This window comes from Aquila chrysaetos, chromosome 7, assembly GCF_900496995.4.
Source record: "Aquila chrysaetos chrysaetos chromosome 7, bAquChr1.4, whole genome shotgun sequence".
Classification (NCBI taxonomy): domain Eukaryota; kingdom Metazoa; phylum Chordata; class Aves; order Accipitriformes; family Accipitridae; genus Aquila; species Aquila chrysaetos.
The window spans coordinates 36,727,530-36,740,233 of NC_044010.1; the positions used below are offsets into that span (position 1 = coordinate 36,727,530).

The window sequence follows — 12,704 nt, forward strand, 5'->3', positions numbered from 1 at the left end:
CTTTGTGTAAGACCTGGAAGGAGTGATGACTTTTTTTTGTAAAGGGAACAGCCTGTGCAGTGGACATGCTTCAGTGAAAAAGACAAGAACTTTCTGCTAGAATTTAGTACATTGGTAACTGTTATAGGAAAGACACCTGCAGACAAAACGTTTAGGGAGGATTTAGTGGAAAATGACTGAATTCTTCTAGACTGGAGGCATGTCAGCGTTGTCTCTATTGCTGATGTATTGTTTGAAGAGACAGAGTTGGACAAGCCAGTCCTTGAAGTCACTGGCAGACTTTGTTGTAGGTAACTACGGAATTTCAGAGTGGTATTTACCGGTCAGTAATTTTCAATATCTGCTGGTTACATTTAATCAAAATCCAGCTCAGGAGGCAAAACTGGAAAGCCTATCATTTTTTTTTTAATATGTCTCATGTATTATAAGCTCAAAGAGAAAGAGGATAAACATTCAATCTAGAGTTAAAATATTCCACCTAGAGATAAAACGTTCTTCATTACTTATTAGGTATAAAAGTTTGTGCTGTATGTCTAACAATTGCCTTTGTAAGCAGAGTTATGGCACCCAGATTTTCAGTGTTCACGTTGTCTTCCGAATTATTGCACCAGTGTGCCACTAGGTTGTTAGGTTTTTGGAGTGAAAGACCAGAACTGTTTTCTTGGTTGAAGTAAAGTCAAAACGCTTTTTCTAAATGCCTGTATCAGTTTTTATCCTCATCTCTACAGGTTCGTTTATGCTTTGAAAGCTTTGTTTGATTTTGATCTTTTTGCATTATGAATAGCTTGCAGATGTGCTTATATATAATTAATGTTTATTAATTTTGTGAAATTAAATTGTTTAAACTTCTTTGAGATAAGTACCTGTCTGTTGCTATTAAAAAAATGTGTCTTACAGTTGCTACTTTTACTACACTCAGACTTCTGGTTTACTATTCATTAAATATTCAGATAGTCTGGTGTCTCGCTTATGAGACGTAAGAAGAGGAACTGAAAATAGCCTTAACTGTGCAGAAGGCTAGACAAAGGCAAGTAATTTTATTTTTGTAGCTTACTTCTTAATATCGCTAGACTACAGCGTGATACCAGAGTTTGTAAGACAACTGCATGGATTTCTGGCTTACCTTGAAAAGGCTGGGTTCCAAAATATAGAATTATAATAAAATGTTTGGGAAAGCTAAAGATTGTCTTAGCCAGAGCGGAACCTATTACGGTGAAAAGAATGAATGTAACAGATTTTTATTATACAAATTTGAAAACAGTATCAGTTGGTACAACGCCGCATCAATGCACTCAACTCCTCCCAACCCTCTCTTCACTCGGTTGGACTACTGGATCGTGCTAGAGCATTCTTTCAATGTCAGTGTCACAGTGAAACGCATTTGAACAAAAAAGATACAAACCCAATAATTTAAATACATCATTTGTTTCCAAAATGCGAGTACATCGGGAAAAAGACGGAGGATGAGAGAACTATTGGTAGGGCATGGGCCGTTCTTCCGTTAGCGCAGGAGCTAGGACAGCAGGTACGCAACCCAAAGTTTAGCTGCAGCTTCAGTTGCAATACAGACGTTTTCCTGACACTTACGTATTTACCTGCTGCTTTTGCAAAATTTGTAAGCATTGCGAAACAAATTTTTAGGAGCCGACCACCTCCAGCTAGGTCATCCCTCACCGTCAGCTGTGAGAGAGCCATCAAGAACTGGGCTTCCAGCACGTTCCTGAGGATGTACGTTGTCTGTAACGGGCCAAGACCACGCGCTTATTTGGGTGCCAGGGGAAGGAGGCACTCGGAGCCCCCGAAGCGCCTTACAGACGCCTCCCTGCCAGGGGGAAGGCGGACATCTCCGGCCCTCGGGGGCTAGAAACGCGGGTGGGAGAGGGCCGCGGGTTGGCAGCCCACCCCACCCCACGAACGCCGCCGTTCTCGCCCCGAGGCGGGGCGGGCGCCGGCCGCCTCCCTTTTCCCCCGCGGCTCAGCGCGGCCCCCGGGCTTTCGCCGCTCGTTTCGGCGGGAGCCGCAGAGCCCCGGCGCTACCGGAGGCCGGGCCGGGCCGGGCCGGGCCGGGCCGCGCCGCTCCCCCACGCCCGGGGCCGATCGCGGTGAGGGGGGACGGGGGACGGCGGCGGGGCGCTGCCGGCGGGCGCGTGGGCGGCGCGTGGGCGGGCGGCTGCGTGGGCCGCGGCGGCGGGGCGCGGACAGGTGGGCTGGCTGGGGGGGGGGGGGGGGGGCGGTGCGATCGTGTGTGTGTGCAGGCGAGCGAGCGCGGCGGCGGGGGCGGGCCGGCCGTGGGCAGGCAGCGGCGCGGCTGCCGATCGGCGCTGCCCCCCGCGTGGCAGCGGCGGCGGCGGCGGGAGAGCCCCGGCCCCGCGATAAAAAGGGAAGGGGGCCGGGAGAGGCGGGAGGTGCGCGCCGTGCGGCGGGCACCGGCGGTAAACGTGCCCGGGAAGGAAGGAAGGAAGGAAGGAAAGAGGGAGGGAGCCGGAGAAGGAGCGGGAGGCTGTGCCGAGCGACGAGCCGCCTCCCTGCTGCCCGCCCTCCCGCAGGAATCCCGGGCGGGCGGCGCGGCACGGCGCGGCGGCACCCGGGACGCGCGGCTCCCCCTGGCTGCGCGGCGGCGGCGGGAGAGAGAGAGAGAGAGAGAGGGAGGGAGGGAGGGAGGGAAGGAGCCGCGCTGCTGAGGAGGAGCCGCCGCCGCCTCATCCTGCGGCACCGGCCGGCGGCGCGAAGGAGCCCGGCGAGCGCAGGTGGGTGGGCAGCGCCCGCTCCCCGCGGCGCCGGACCCTCGGGGTTTAGCGGTGACCCCACGCCGCCGCCTCCGGCACCGTCCCGGCGGGAGGCACCTCGGCCGGCGGCTCGGCGTGTGTGGTTGGGGTGGGAGGCGTCGCGGTGAGGGGGCTTCGTGGGGGTGGTGTGGGCGTGAGGGGCCTCTCCTGGGGCCGAGGGGTGGCCGGCGTGTGGGGCTGTGAGAGGCTTCGCGGGGCGGTGGGCGTGTGTGTGTGTGTGTGGGGGACCGCGGGCTTGTGTGGGACCGCGGGGTGCCGCGGCGGCTGCGGGGGGGGCGGCGGCGGCGGCGGGTGCCCGTGGGCGCCGCTAAGCGGGGCGGCGCCCGGCGCGCACCTGAGCGGCCGCAGCCGGGCTGGGGGGGCGGCGGGGTCCCGGGGGGGGGGGGGCCCCCGCGGCCGTGGGTGCCTTCCCCCGCGGCCGTGGGTGGCCGGCGGTGGCTGCGCCGTGGCAGGGCGAGAGGGTTACCTGGACGTGTGCTTCGGGGCGCAGGCACCCTCACCGGCGCTTGGGGGTTTATTTAGTAATTTTTTTTTTTTTTTTTTAAATTTATTTTAAGAGCAACTTGTTCTTGGAAAATCGCGTTTAATTTCGGTCTCTATTGCAGTTTGAGATGTCTGGTCGTGGCTGCGATTGCCGTTGACGTAGGGTAGTGCAGGGGTGCAGGTACCCGGGCAGCCGTAGTCACCCGTGCGCTCGCAGCGCCGTGCTGAAATGAGTTAGTTGCCGTCCGTTAATGACTTGAGAGCGTTTTTCCAGATAAGAGACGTAGTGGGAGCACTCGGGCGGCTGCTTCCAGGCATGGTAGGAGCAATTCTTAACTGGAAGAAGGGGGAGTGCATGCACACGCAAAAGCCAGCGTTCCCCCAGAGCTTGTACTCCGAAACTTCGTTATTCGGTGAAACCCCTGTTCTGAACACCAGAAAGCTTTGCTTTTTCCAGGAAGGCTTGAATTTTCTGTTTTATCATATTTTCAGGAAAGGATTAACGAGAGGGCTGTGGGTACTCTGCGTTTAGGTCTTACTTTGATGTAAATGGTTAATTCGGCAGAATCTGTGGCATATGGCTCGCAGTGCAGTAAGCCTGGAATAAATTGAGTGGTTTTCATTGCATAAAAAAGTTCAAGATCACTTCTAGTTCTATGAGATGTTCTTCCAAATATTAGCCTTTTTTTTGTATGCATTTCTTTACAACCTATGTAAGGTAACTAAGCTGGGCATGGAATTATCTCTCTGTAAAACTGTGTTCGTTTTTCAGATGGAAGAACAAATCCAGTTAAGTTTTGTATTTACCAAGTAACTAAGTGCAGATGTTTTTTGTATTCCCACTTCAGAAGTCACCTTGCTCTGTCAAGGTTATGATGTGTCCACTAAACAACACGGATACTATAAAAACCTGTAAAGCCCATAGCTGTCTTTAAGAGTTTTAAATGTTCTCTCGGGTTAAACTGAGTTGGGATTGGGGTTTTTCTTCCTTCCTGAAATTTATGAAAGTGAAAATTACAAATAACTCCGTTTGAGTATCTTAATATACCTTTTACAAAGGGGAATGCTTTAGAATGGTTGTATAGAAAAACAAGTGAGCTGAAACGTTATGGTAATAAGATTTGCAGCATAAAGTATGGCTAATTTCTCTAATTTCTCTTGTATGACTACAGGTGGCAGTGTAGAAGCCAAGAATAAAAATTGGCAGAAATTATATTCTGTGTACGAGAAAATGAAGAGTGTACTCATGACTAAGCACAGGAACCTGGAAAACCACAGGTATGTAAAGTGATTCATACAACTGTCTATGGTGCTCCCAGTATTTACTGTATTCTGATGTTCCTGGCTCAATGGGTATTTTTGGACTAATTATCACTTAATGTATTCACAGTAAGAGCCTAATCAAAATGTCATGGAAAAATCTATATTTGATTACTAAAAGGAGCAAAAATACTTTGAAGGCAGTAGGCAAGGAGAAGTGGGATTTTCCCACCTTTTTATGGTTTATTTTAACTATAAAGAATCAGAGCACCAAGTTGCATGAAGGTACTAATTTTTTTTTCCCTTTAAATAAGTATATTTCATATTGATGAACCTAGCAGTACTGACAGACCTGAATATACTTGAAATGGAGAAGCTTCAGATGCAATAGAAAGATTTGCGTGTCTGGATGGTTTGGATGTCTTATCAGTACTATTTTTATGAGTACTGAAGAATCGAAAGTATGAGGAGAATTGCAGAGATGTAATTAAGAAGATGGCATTTCAAGTAACTGTCCAGTGGTAATGCGTATATGGTATTGAGGGTTAAATCTTGTAAGATTTAAAAAAAAAAAAAAAAATAATTTTACAACACTATTTTCTATTTTTAAAAAAAAGCTAAAATTAAGCAGTACATAATAAGAGCTCATGATTACCTCTCATATTTCAAAGCAAAGGGAAATACTAGATTACCTTAGTAATTATTTTTTCTCATTAATTAGCAACGTTACAGTGAGGCAAAGCTTTTCTTGTATGTTCACATCAATGTGCACAGGCTGTAGAAATTAGTCCGTGGGTCTGCATTCCAGGACTCCTGGGAAGCCATGGAGGATGGGACAAACTCAGAGCTGGAGCTTGAGGATTTTTTAGAACTGATGAGTGGGAAGTTATCCTGGTAAGAAGTGTCAAAGTGGAATTATCACTGTTTATGAATATATTTATACTTTTGCATTTGGCTGTTCTTATTCTAGTCTAAGAAGACATTTTGTCTAAACCTTTAAGTTGATTCCGAGAGAACGTGGTTATACCACAAATGACAAAGTCACCTTGTGTTGGCTACCCTGCAGTAACTGGCCTTGGGCACAGTTTTAGTTGTCCCCAGTTGCAAAATAAGTTGCACACAGAATGATTTATTTCACTGTTAGAATGGGCTAAGAGCATACATCCCATTAGGTATAACCAACCAGCTGTCACCAATAAACTGTTAAATTACAGTAGCTTGGCATCTTGAGATTCTGGAATCCAAATCAAAATGATTTTTTTCTACCCACTGTTTAAAAAAAACATCCAGGAAACTATACTTCAGGTATAGCCTTGTGGGTGCCCCAGCCCTGAAGCTGTAAGCTTGCTGTAGAGAGGCTGTATCTCTCTTGGTGAATAGTAAGCCACTGATCTCTGAGTGGGGTTTGTAAGTCCCACCGAAATGCTTTCAAAATACAGCGTGCCTTGGATAGAGTACCCTGAAGAGCTATCACAGTTCTTAACTTCAATTTAAAAAAAAAAAAAAAAAAGTGAATAAGTCTAGATCTTCAGGGCTATTCTGCAGGGGAGAGCTCTTCTAACCATCTTTGCCTGGCCATCATGTTATTGCTTGTCACCTGTTACTTCTAAGAGGAGACCCACTCAGGTATAGGTGGGGAGAAAAAAGCATCAGCACTAATTTCTGTACAGCCCTGTAGGTTTTTTTTAATTATTATTTCTTATTGAGCGAAGGAGTTAAGTATACTTTAAAAACTTACATTAATAGCCCTGATAAAGTCAATTGAACTGTATGTAGTACGGGTCAGCTTATGCTTATGGCTTTGTTGAACATTGTTGAGTTCATTAGTTTGTGCTAACACATTTGGAACAGAAAATGAAAATGTCATTTGTCATTGGCACAAAATTTTAATGGGGTCTTCCATTACATCAAGTGTTCAAAATATTAAATAAAAGAAAAATGGTAACTAAGCAGTGTGATGCTCAAGAGTTCAATTTACAGACGCTTCTCTGTGCTAATTATGAAGTATTGACATAAATGAATGAAACTACTTGTTAAAGCGCCTTTTGCAGTGTATAGCAGTTATGTGTTCACAAGATGATTCATAACATTCAGCAATTTGTGATGAGTTTCCCTGCCATTACTGGAGATTACTAAGTATCTAATGTATTTGCACTACACTGGGTTACTTTAAATTAGATTTGATGGTGGAGAGGGAAGGAGAACCATTTTCTATCAACTGAAAAATCAGGCCTGTTTTATGAATTGGTTAGTATGGCATTTCTCTTTACTGTATAGTACAATTTATCCTTTACAATAAAATACAAATGTTTAATCATCTTGCCTATAAATACAGCAGTGACAGTGTGTGTGTGGGAAACCCTCAAGACTTCTTTTGTGTTGAAAGTTGTGTACATTATAACTAATAAAATACAGCAGACTTGCTGTAGCTGAAAGTAGAATTCATAGTAAGAAATCTAAATTTGGAATCTAAGTATGTAAGGTCCCATTTTGAATCAGCAAGTCTTGGTTATATGGAATGCTATTTGATTTGATGCAGGATGTATTTGTAAGTACAGCTCCCATTAACAGTGCAACAGATGCTACATCTTGGAAAAATGTCTTCCGCTTCTGCTTTGAACTGAAAGTTGTGGCTGGTTATGTGTTCTGTTGTCTTAAGAAAACTGTGTTTAAGGGCTTGCACAATCAGTCATTTCACACTATCATAAAGATGGCTGTAATCTGTTAGATTATAAAGCATGATTGCCTGGTAGTTATCGGAAATGTCTGTTAATGTAACCAGGGTTTTACACAAGAAAAAATAAACTTTCTCACTCCTTAGTACTTGTATAGGATTGTCTTGAAAGTGGTTTGTGGGAACCTGGAGAAATGTACTAAGCTCATGGATTAATGATGCTAAATGGAAGACAGAGAAAAGATTTTTTTTTTTTTTTTTTTTTTTAATTTATATTTATTTATTTTGTGAAACCTTAACAGGCACCAACCAACCATTCCGGTATCAAAGGCAGATTTTTAGAAAACCAATAGATCATCTATCAGGAGGATGAGGATGGTTTAAATCAAAGTCTCTGGAGGGGGAAGCACAAAGTGAAAACTTCAGATGGAATACACTGAGAGTAAAGCCTAGAACACAAGCAGTGTGTCTGAGGCCATTTGGCTTAGACACTTTGACTTCTCAGACTAGAGGTGCATACCAGATCTCCAGTTAGAAGAAAGTAGCATTTTCTTAGTCTCAACAGTATTAATACAGCTGTTAAACCAAAGGGATAGTTACGACATTGCAAGATGCCTATTGTAGATTGCTATAACTGAAGTGGACTCTTGTGAAAGTCACAACGTGCTGAGCGTATGTGTAAGGAAAGTATCTTTAATTAGCAAATGTGTAAAGTAAACCTCCAGTCAGGTAGTCCCACTGCTGTCTTACGGCGGGCTGCCACTGAGCTTTTATGAGAACTAAGTCCTAATGTAGGAGGACATCAAACCTGTAAAGGAGAAATCATCCTGAAATTATGTCCTGTAGACACGACCTTGCTCTCAGGTGATGGCCGAGTATCCTTTTGCTCTAAGAATGCCATTGCATGGTGCTCATTCTAGATGATAGAAGGACATCTCCTGCCATGGTGGAGTCGTGCTCCACTTAACTAAGTGGAGTGCAACTAACTGGATTTATGATGCTGGAAGGGAGCGTACAGTAACCTTCCAACTACATGCCAAGGTGGCTTACAACAAAAGGAGTCTAGACTATCTTTTAGTGCTGGAGAAGCTGGTGGAGAAGTGCTGGTGACATAGAAAGGCTACCAAAATAGTGCTGGACGCAACATCCTTAACCTAGATGGAAGGTTAAGAGTAAAGACCTCTGCAGCATGTCTGCACTGTAATCCCAATACCCTGTGTGAGGACAAGCAGAAAGGGCACACAGGTCAAGATGACACAGCCTCTGGGATTGAAGTCCATAGCATTGCTGTACATAGGACAGAAGTTGATGAAGGTCATGTAGAAAACAGGGAAGAGTGCCTGAATAAATCAGGTCCAATTTAGGAGCACAGAATAGGCAGTCAGACCGAAATAGAAGTGTTTCTATGCAAACGCTAGAAGACTAGAAGATAAGATGGAGGGACCGAATGCCTAGTTCTAACGTAAGTTATTGACAGTATAGGCCTACCACAGAGAAAGTAGCTAGCAGGACACCTGTTAGGGTTTCTATGGAAAGCCTGCTAAGAGGAACAGTAAAATGCTTGCAGCCAGTGTGGAGAGACTCAGAACAAATGCATATCCCCTAACAACTGCTTCTCTGACCCTTTAAAAAGATTTAAGAAAAAACAGTTAGCGTGGTTGAGCAGGCTGTAAGGAACAGAAAGATATCCTTCAAAACCAAAAAGGTGTGCAAAAAAAAAAAAAAAAGGTGACAATTGGGAAAATTAAACATAAAATACACAGTAAAACAAGTTAAAGCCTGATACATCCCTTGTAAAAGGCAGAGAAGCTTGTCATAAGTACTCTTTCAAAAACATCAGAAACAGGAAGGCCATTGGGCCAATAGATAACTAAGATCTAAAAGAGTTCAAAGAAGACTGCACTGTAGCTGACAGAGTATGAGATACTCGCATTCACTGTGCAGGAGCTCAGATTCCTGGACAAAATCTCTTCTCTGTGGGGAGAGAAGCACAAGGTCCTATTGAGGCACCTGTTCCAAATCAAAGTGATGCTGGGACATTTATTTTAGAACAAAATGATAAAAATGAGTTACAGCAAATTGCCAGCTCTGGATGCAGCCAAGACCTCTAGAAGATGTCTTGGTATAAAATCGCTGAACTGGTAACGGTGGTGTTTGACACCACAATACTGCTGTGTCAGCAATGAAGTTGAGGGTGCCAAAGGCGATGCCAATTTTTAAAAAGGCTTCCAGAAAGCCTGAAGGAAAGAACAGGACAAGTATGACTGGCATCCATACCAGCCAATTTGCTGGTAAATATAGTGAAGAAGAAAACTAAAGGATTTGTGGACAAATTTGGTATACCAGGAAAGAGTCAGAACAGCCTCACAGGTCTGGTAGAGGTCTTTGAAGACAATGTTGAGGTTGTGAGTAAGTGTGATCTAACTGATGCAGTGCACTTGGGTTTCAGAAAGTCTTTTGAGAACTACTCACCAAAGGTGCTGAGCAAAATGAAACTTCTGATATAAGAGGAAAGTTCTGTCCTAGACTGATAGTTGGTTAAAAGATGGGGTAGGAATAAATGACTTGTTTTCAAAGAGGGGACAGAGGTCACCAGTAGAGTTGTGCATGGATCTGCGCTAGGGATGACACTAGTCAGCGTATGCATTGGTGGTCTGGAAAGTGAGTGCAGAGTGATTCTAAGTTAATGAGGGTAGCAAAAATGAAAGCTAATTATGAAGAGCTAAAGAGGGATCTTGTGATGCTTAGTAACTGGGGATGAAGCTTGCTGCTGATACTATGAAGTAATGCGTGCAGGGAAGAACAATCCTGCTATTATTGAGATTGTAAACTATTAGCACCAAAGGAAGCGATGTTGTAGAGAGCTTACCGTGGTAAATCCAAGCATTGGCTAAGTGATTAGGACTGGTCAAAAAAAAAAAAAAAAGTTAGGGAAGAGTGGCCAACAGAACAGAAGTCTGCTATGCCAGTCTATAAACTGCCTGTGCTTTTGTCATGAGCTCTGGGTGCAGTTCTGATCCCCACATTTAAAGGAAAGGTGAGGGATCAAAAGGAGAGATAATAGAACTAGAAATGGGTGGCAGTGATGATAAAGAGCAATTAAATAAATTAAGAATCTTCAGCCTGGCAAAGAAATAGCTAAAGATGAAAATGATAAAAATCTATATAGGAGTGTAATGGAAAAAATGAACGGGGAACGCTCATTAACTGTGTCTTGTAGTACAAGACCCAGAGGGGATCAAATAAAATTATCAAGTGACAGATTAAGAACAAGTAAGAGGTTGTATTTTTTTCATAGTGCATAGTTTAACTGTGAGCCACTGTACTTACTAAAGGTTTATCTGGGTGTGGGCTTTCAGTGCCAAAGCATCACCTCTTGCTTAGAAGAACACAAAGCCCAGTCCCTGAAGGTTGGGGGGGATCCTGAGGTGCATCCCTGCAAGCTTTCTCTGTCCTAGTGCTCTTCTCCAGACCTCTGCTCTCAGCCTTTGCTAAAGACACAATATGGGGAGAGATGTATCTTTGATCTGACTGAATATGGCTATTAGTATTTAAAATAAAGACAAATTGCAGTCCCCTAAAGAAAATGCTGACTGTAAGGACTAAAGCTATATTAGACTTGAACTTGGAGAAAATAGGTTATTAAGAAAAAAGGATGATTTGACCGTTAGACGTGAAAATGGCATTTAAATATTAAAAGGATGTAGAAGTTATGAAACAAGAGTTATGTAGTCATCCAACCCAGTGACAAATTAAATTAAAGAGTCTCCCAGTGGTAAGGCTTATGAACTTGTGTCAATACAGCCAGCCATGAGGTGCAGAATCAGCGCAAACACAGTGCTACGCCCTCTAAGGAATTACGGGAATAGATTTTGGGGTACATGCAAAAGTTAACTCTAACGCAGGAAAGTTAGATTGCTTGGGTTCCTGTGGTCAGTGACAATAAATGGGCTTCTGCAGTGGGTGATACGGAGCACCCCAAGCCGGTTTCTGCTCTGAATTACCCTCTAGAGGAGGCTTTGTCTGTCCATGCTGGCTACAGACTGACAAGGGAGACAAAGATGACTGGCCTCCTTAAGTCAAAGTTGGCCTTTGAATATACTCATTCTGTATGTTAGCGTCAGACCTGATATTTCTAGAGGTTTTAGTAGGTCACTTTTTTTTTCCAGTGGTACTAAGATAAAAATATCTAGCAAGACAATACTAGCTAAACCCATTTTTAAAGATTTCATGAAGAAGTGCCTATTTCGTACTTAAAGTTCAGATTGTCCCACAAAGTTTTCTATACTTGCCTGACAAAGCTAAGAGCTGTATTAAAAATGAGACTAAAATACTTTTCTGTTTAAGGAAAAAAAAAAAGTAAAATCAAAGACTTTTCTGAAATAAAAAGATAAATCATACAAAAAGAGATCATATAGAGTTTTGTAAATTACAAAAGGTAGGCAATAGAGCCTGTTTGAAAGAAAGGGTTAATTATGTACCCCACCAAACACCCCCAACACACTGTTCTTTCTCAAGAATGGGAGAAAAACCAGTCCTCTCGTTAGCTTAGATATTTTGATCATCTCCTTGAGAAGTTTTTAGAGTTTTCCTATTTGTTCAACAATAGCAAAACATACTTATAAGAGTAATTTTTTTCAGTTTAATTTCCTCTAATGGAATATGATACCAAAGAAAAAGAAGTGTAAGAAAAATCTTGTTTTCCTCTTTATTTGGTAATTAATGTAGTTAGGTAATGAAGCTGAACCACTGGCAGCCTGACATTAAAGGAGATTTTGGTCAGCACAGGTGATAGTAAGTTTTAATTTTTTTTCTAAAAGCGATTTGGTACCAGACACCATGGAACAGAACTTCACTAGTAGTGTACTCAGAGGGTTAGACTTTCACATCTATTAAAACCATACTTAAAACCATAACACATGGTCTTAAATAGATAAGAAAATGCACCAGCCATAGCACACTTCTCAAGCAATATTTATTCCAGTGTTATCTCAGGAAGTGGACACTGCTGTATATTTTTTTTATTGAATGAAATTAGTTCTTTGGAAACTATTTCAGTTATAATTTTCTAATGCAAAATGTTCTGAGGAGACAGGTTGTATATTTCAGTATTATGAAACTTTTGCATATGTACCTTTTTTTTCCCCTTCTTTTTAATATCAGCTAGACTTGGTGTGTATCTCTCTTTGATTTGGGGACGGTGTCTGGCTCTGTAGTGACTCTCTAATGCCTTACAAATAGTTGATCGTATTTGTTATTTTTATCTGGCTGGTTCTTAGTGTGCCTGATAATTGACATGGTTGTGCAGTCTATAATAAAAATAATAATAATTCTGAAGTCAAAATGAAAGTCACATGTTGTCCTTGACTCAGATTTCAGTTATATGAAGTCTGTGTTGCTCACAAATAAAGTTGTAAATTCTTATAAAACCTTGGATAAAGTGGAAGCCAGAGCCCACAAAAAACTGCTTATCAGGTCTCTGCTGAGCCCAGTGGCCAGGT

General features: G+C 43.3%; 1 long non-coding RNA gene across 5 annotated transcripts in view; it reads left to right on the forward strand.

The window, feature by feature from the left end:
- The first annotated feature begins 1,696 nt into the window (after positions 1–1,696).
- Positions 1,697–12,704, forward strand: part of LOC115344084 — an 87,180-nt gene continuing 76,172 nt past the window's right edge. Inside the window, exons 1-3 of one of the 5 annotated variants that reach the window (XR_003924411.1) lie at positions 1,697–1,728; positions 4,442–4,547; positions 5,304–7,358. This is a non-coding gene — a long non-coding RNA (uncharacterized LOC115344084). Of the gene's footprint in view, positions 1,729–2,663; positions 2,748–3,332; positions 3,589–4,441; positions 4,548–5,303; positions 7,359–12,704 lie in introns of those variants that run through there. The other 4 variants (XR_003924410.2, XR_003924409.1, XR_005932895.1 and 1 more) reach the window with 4 other exon arrangements.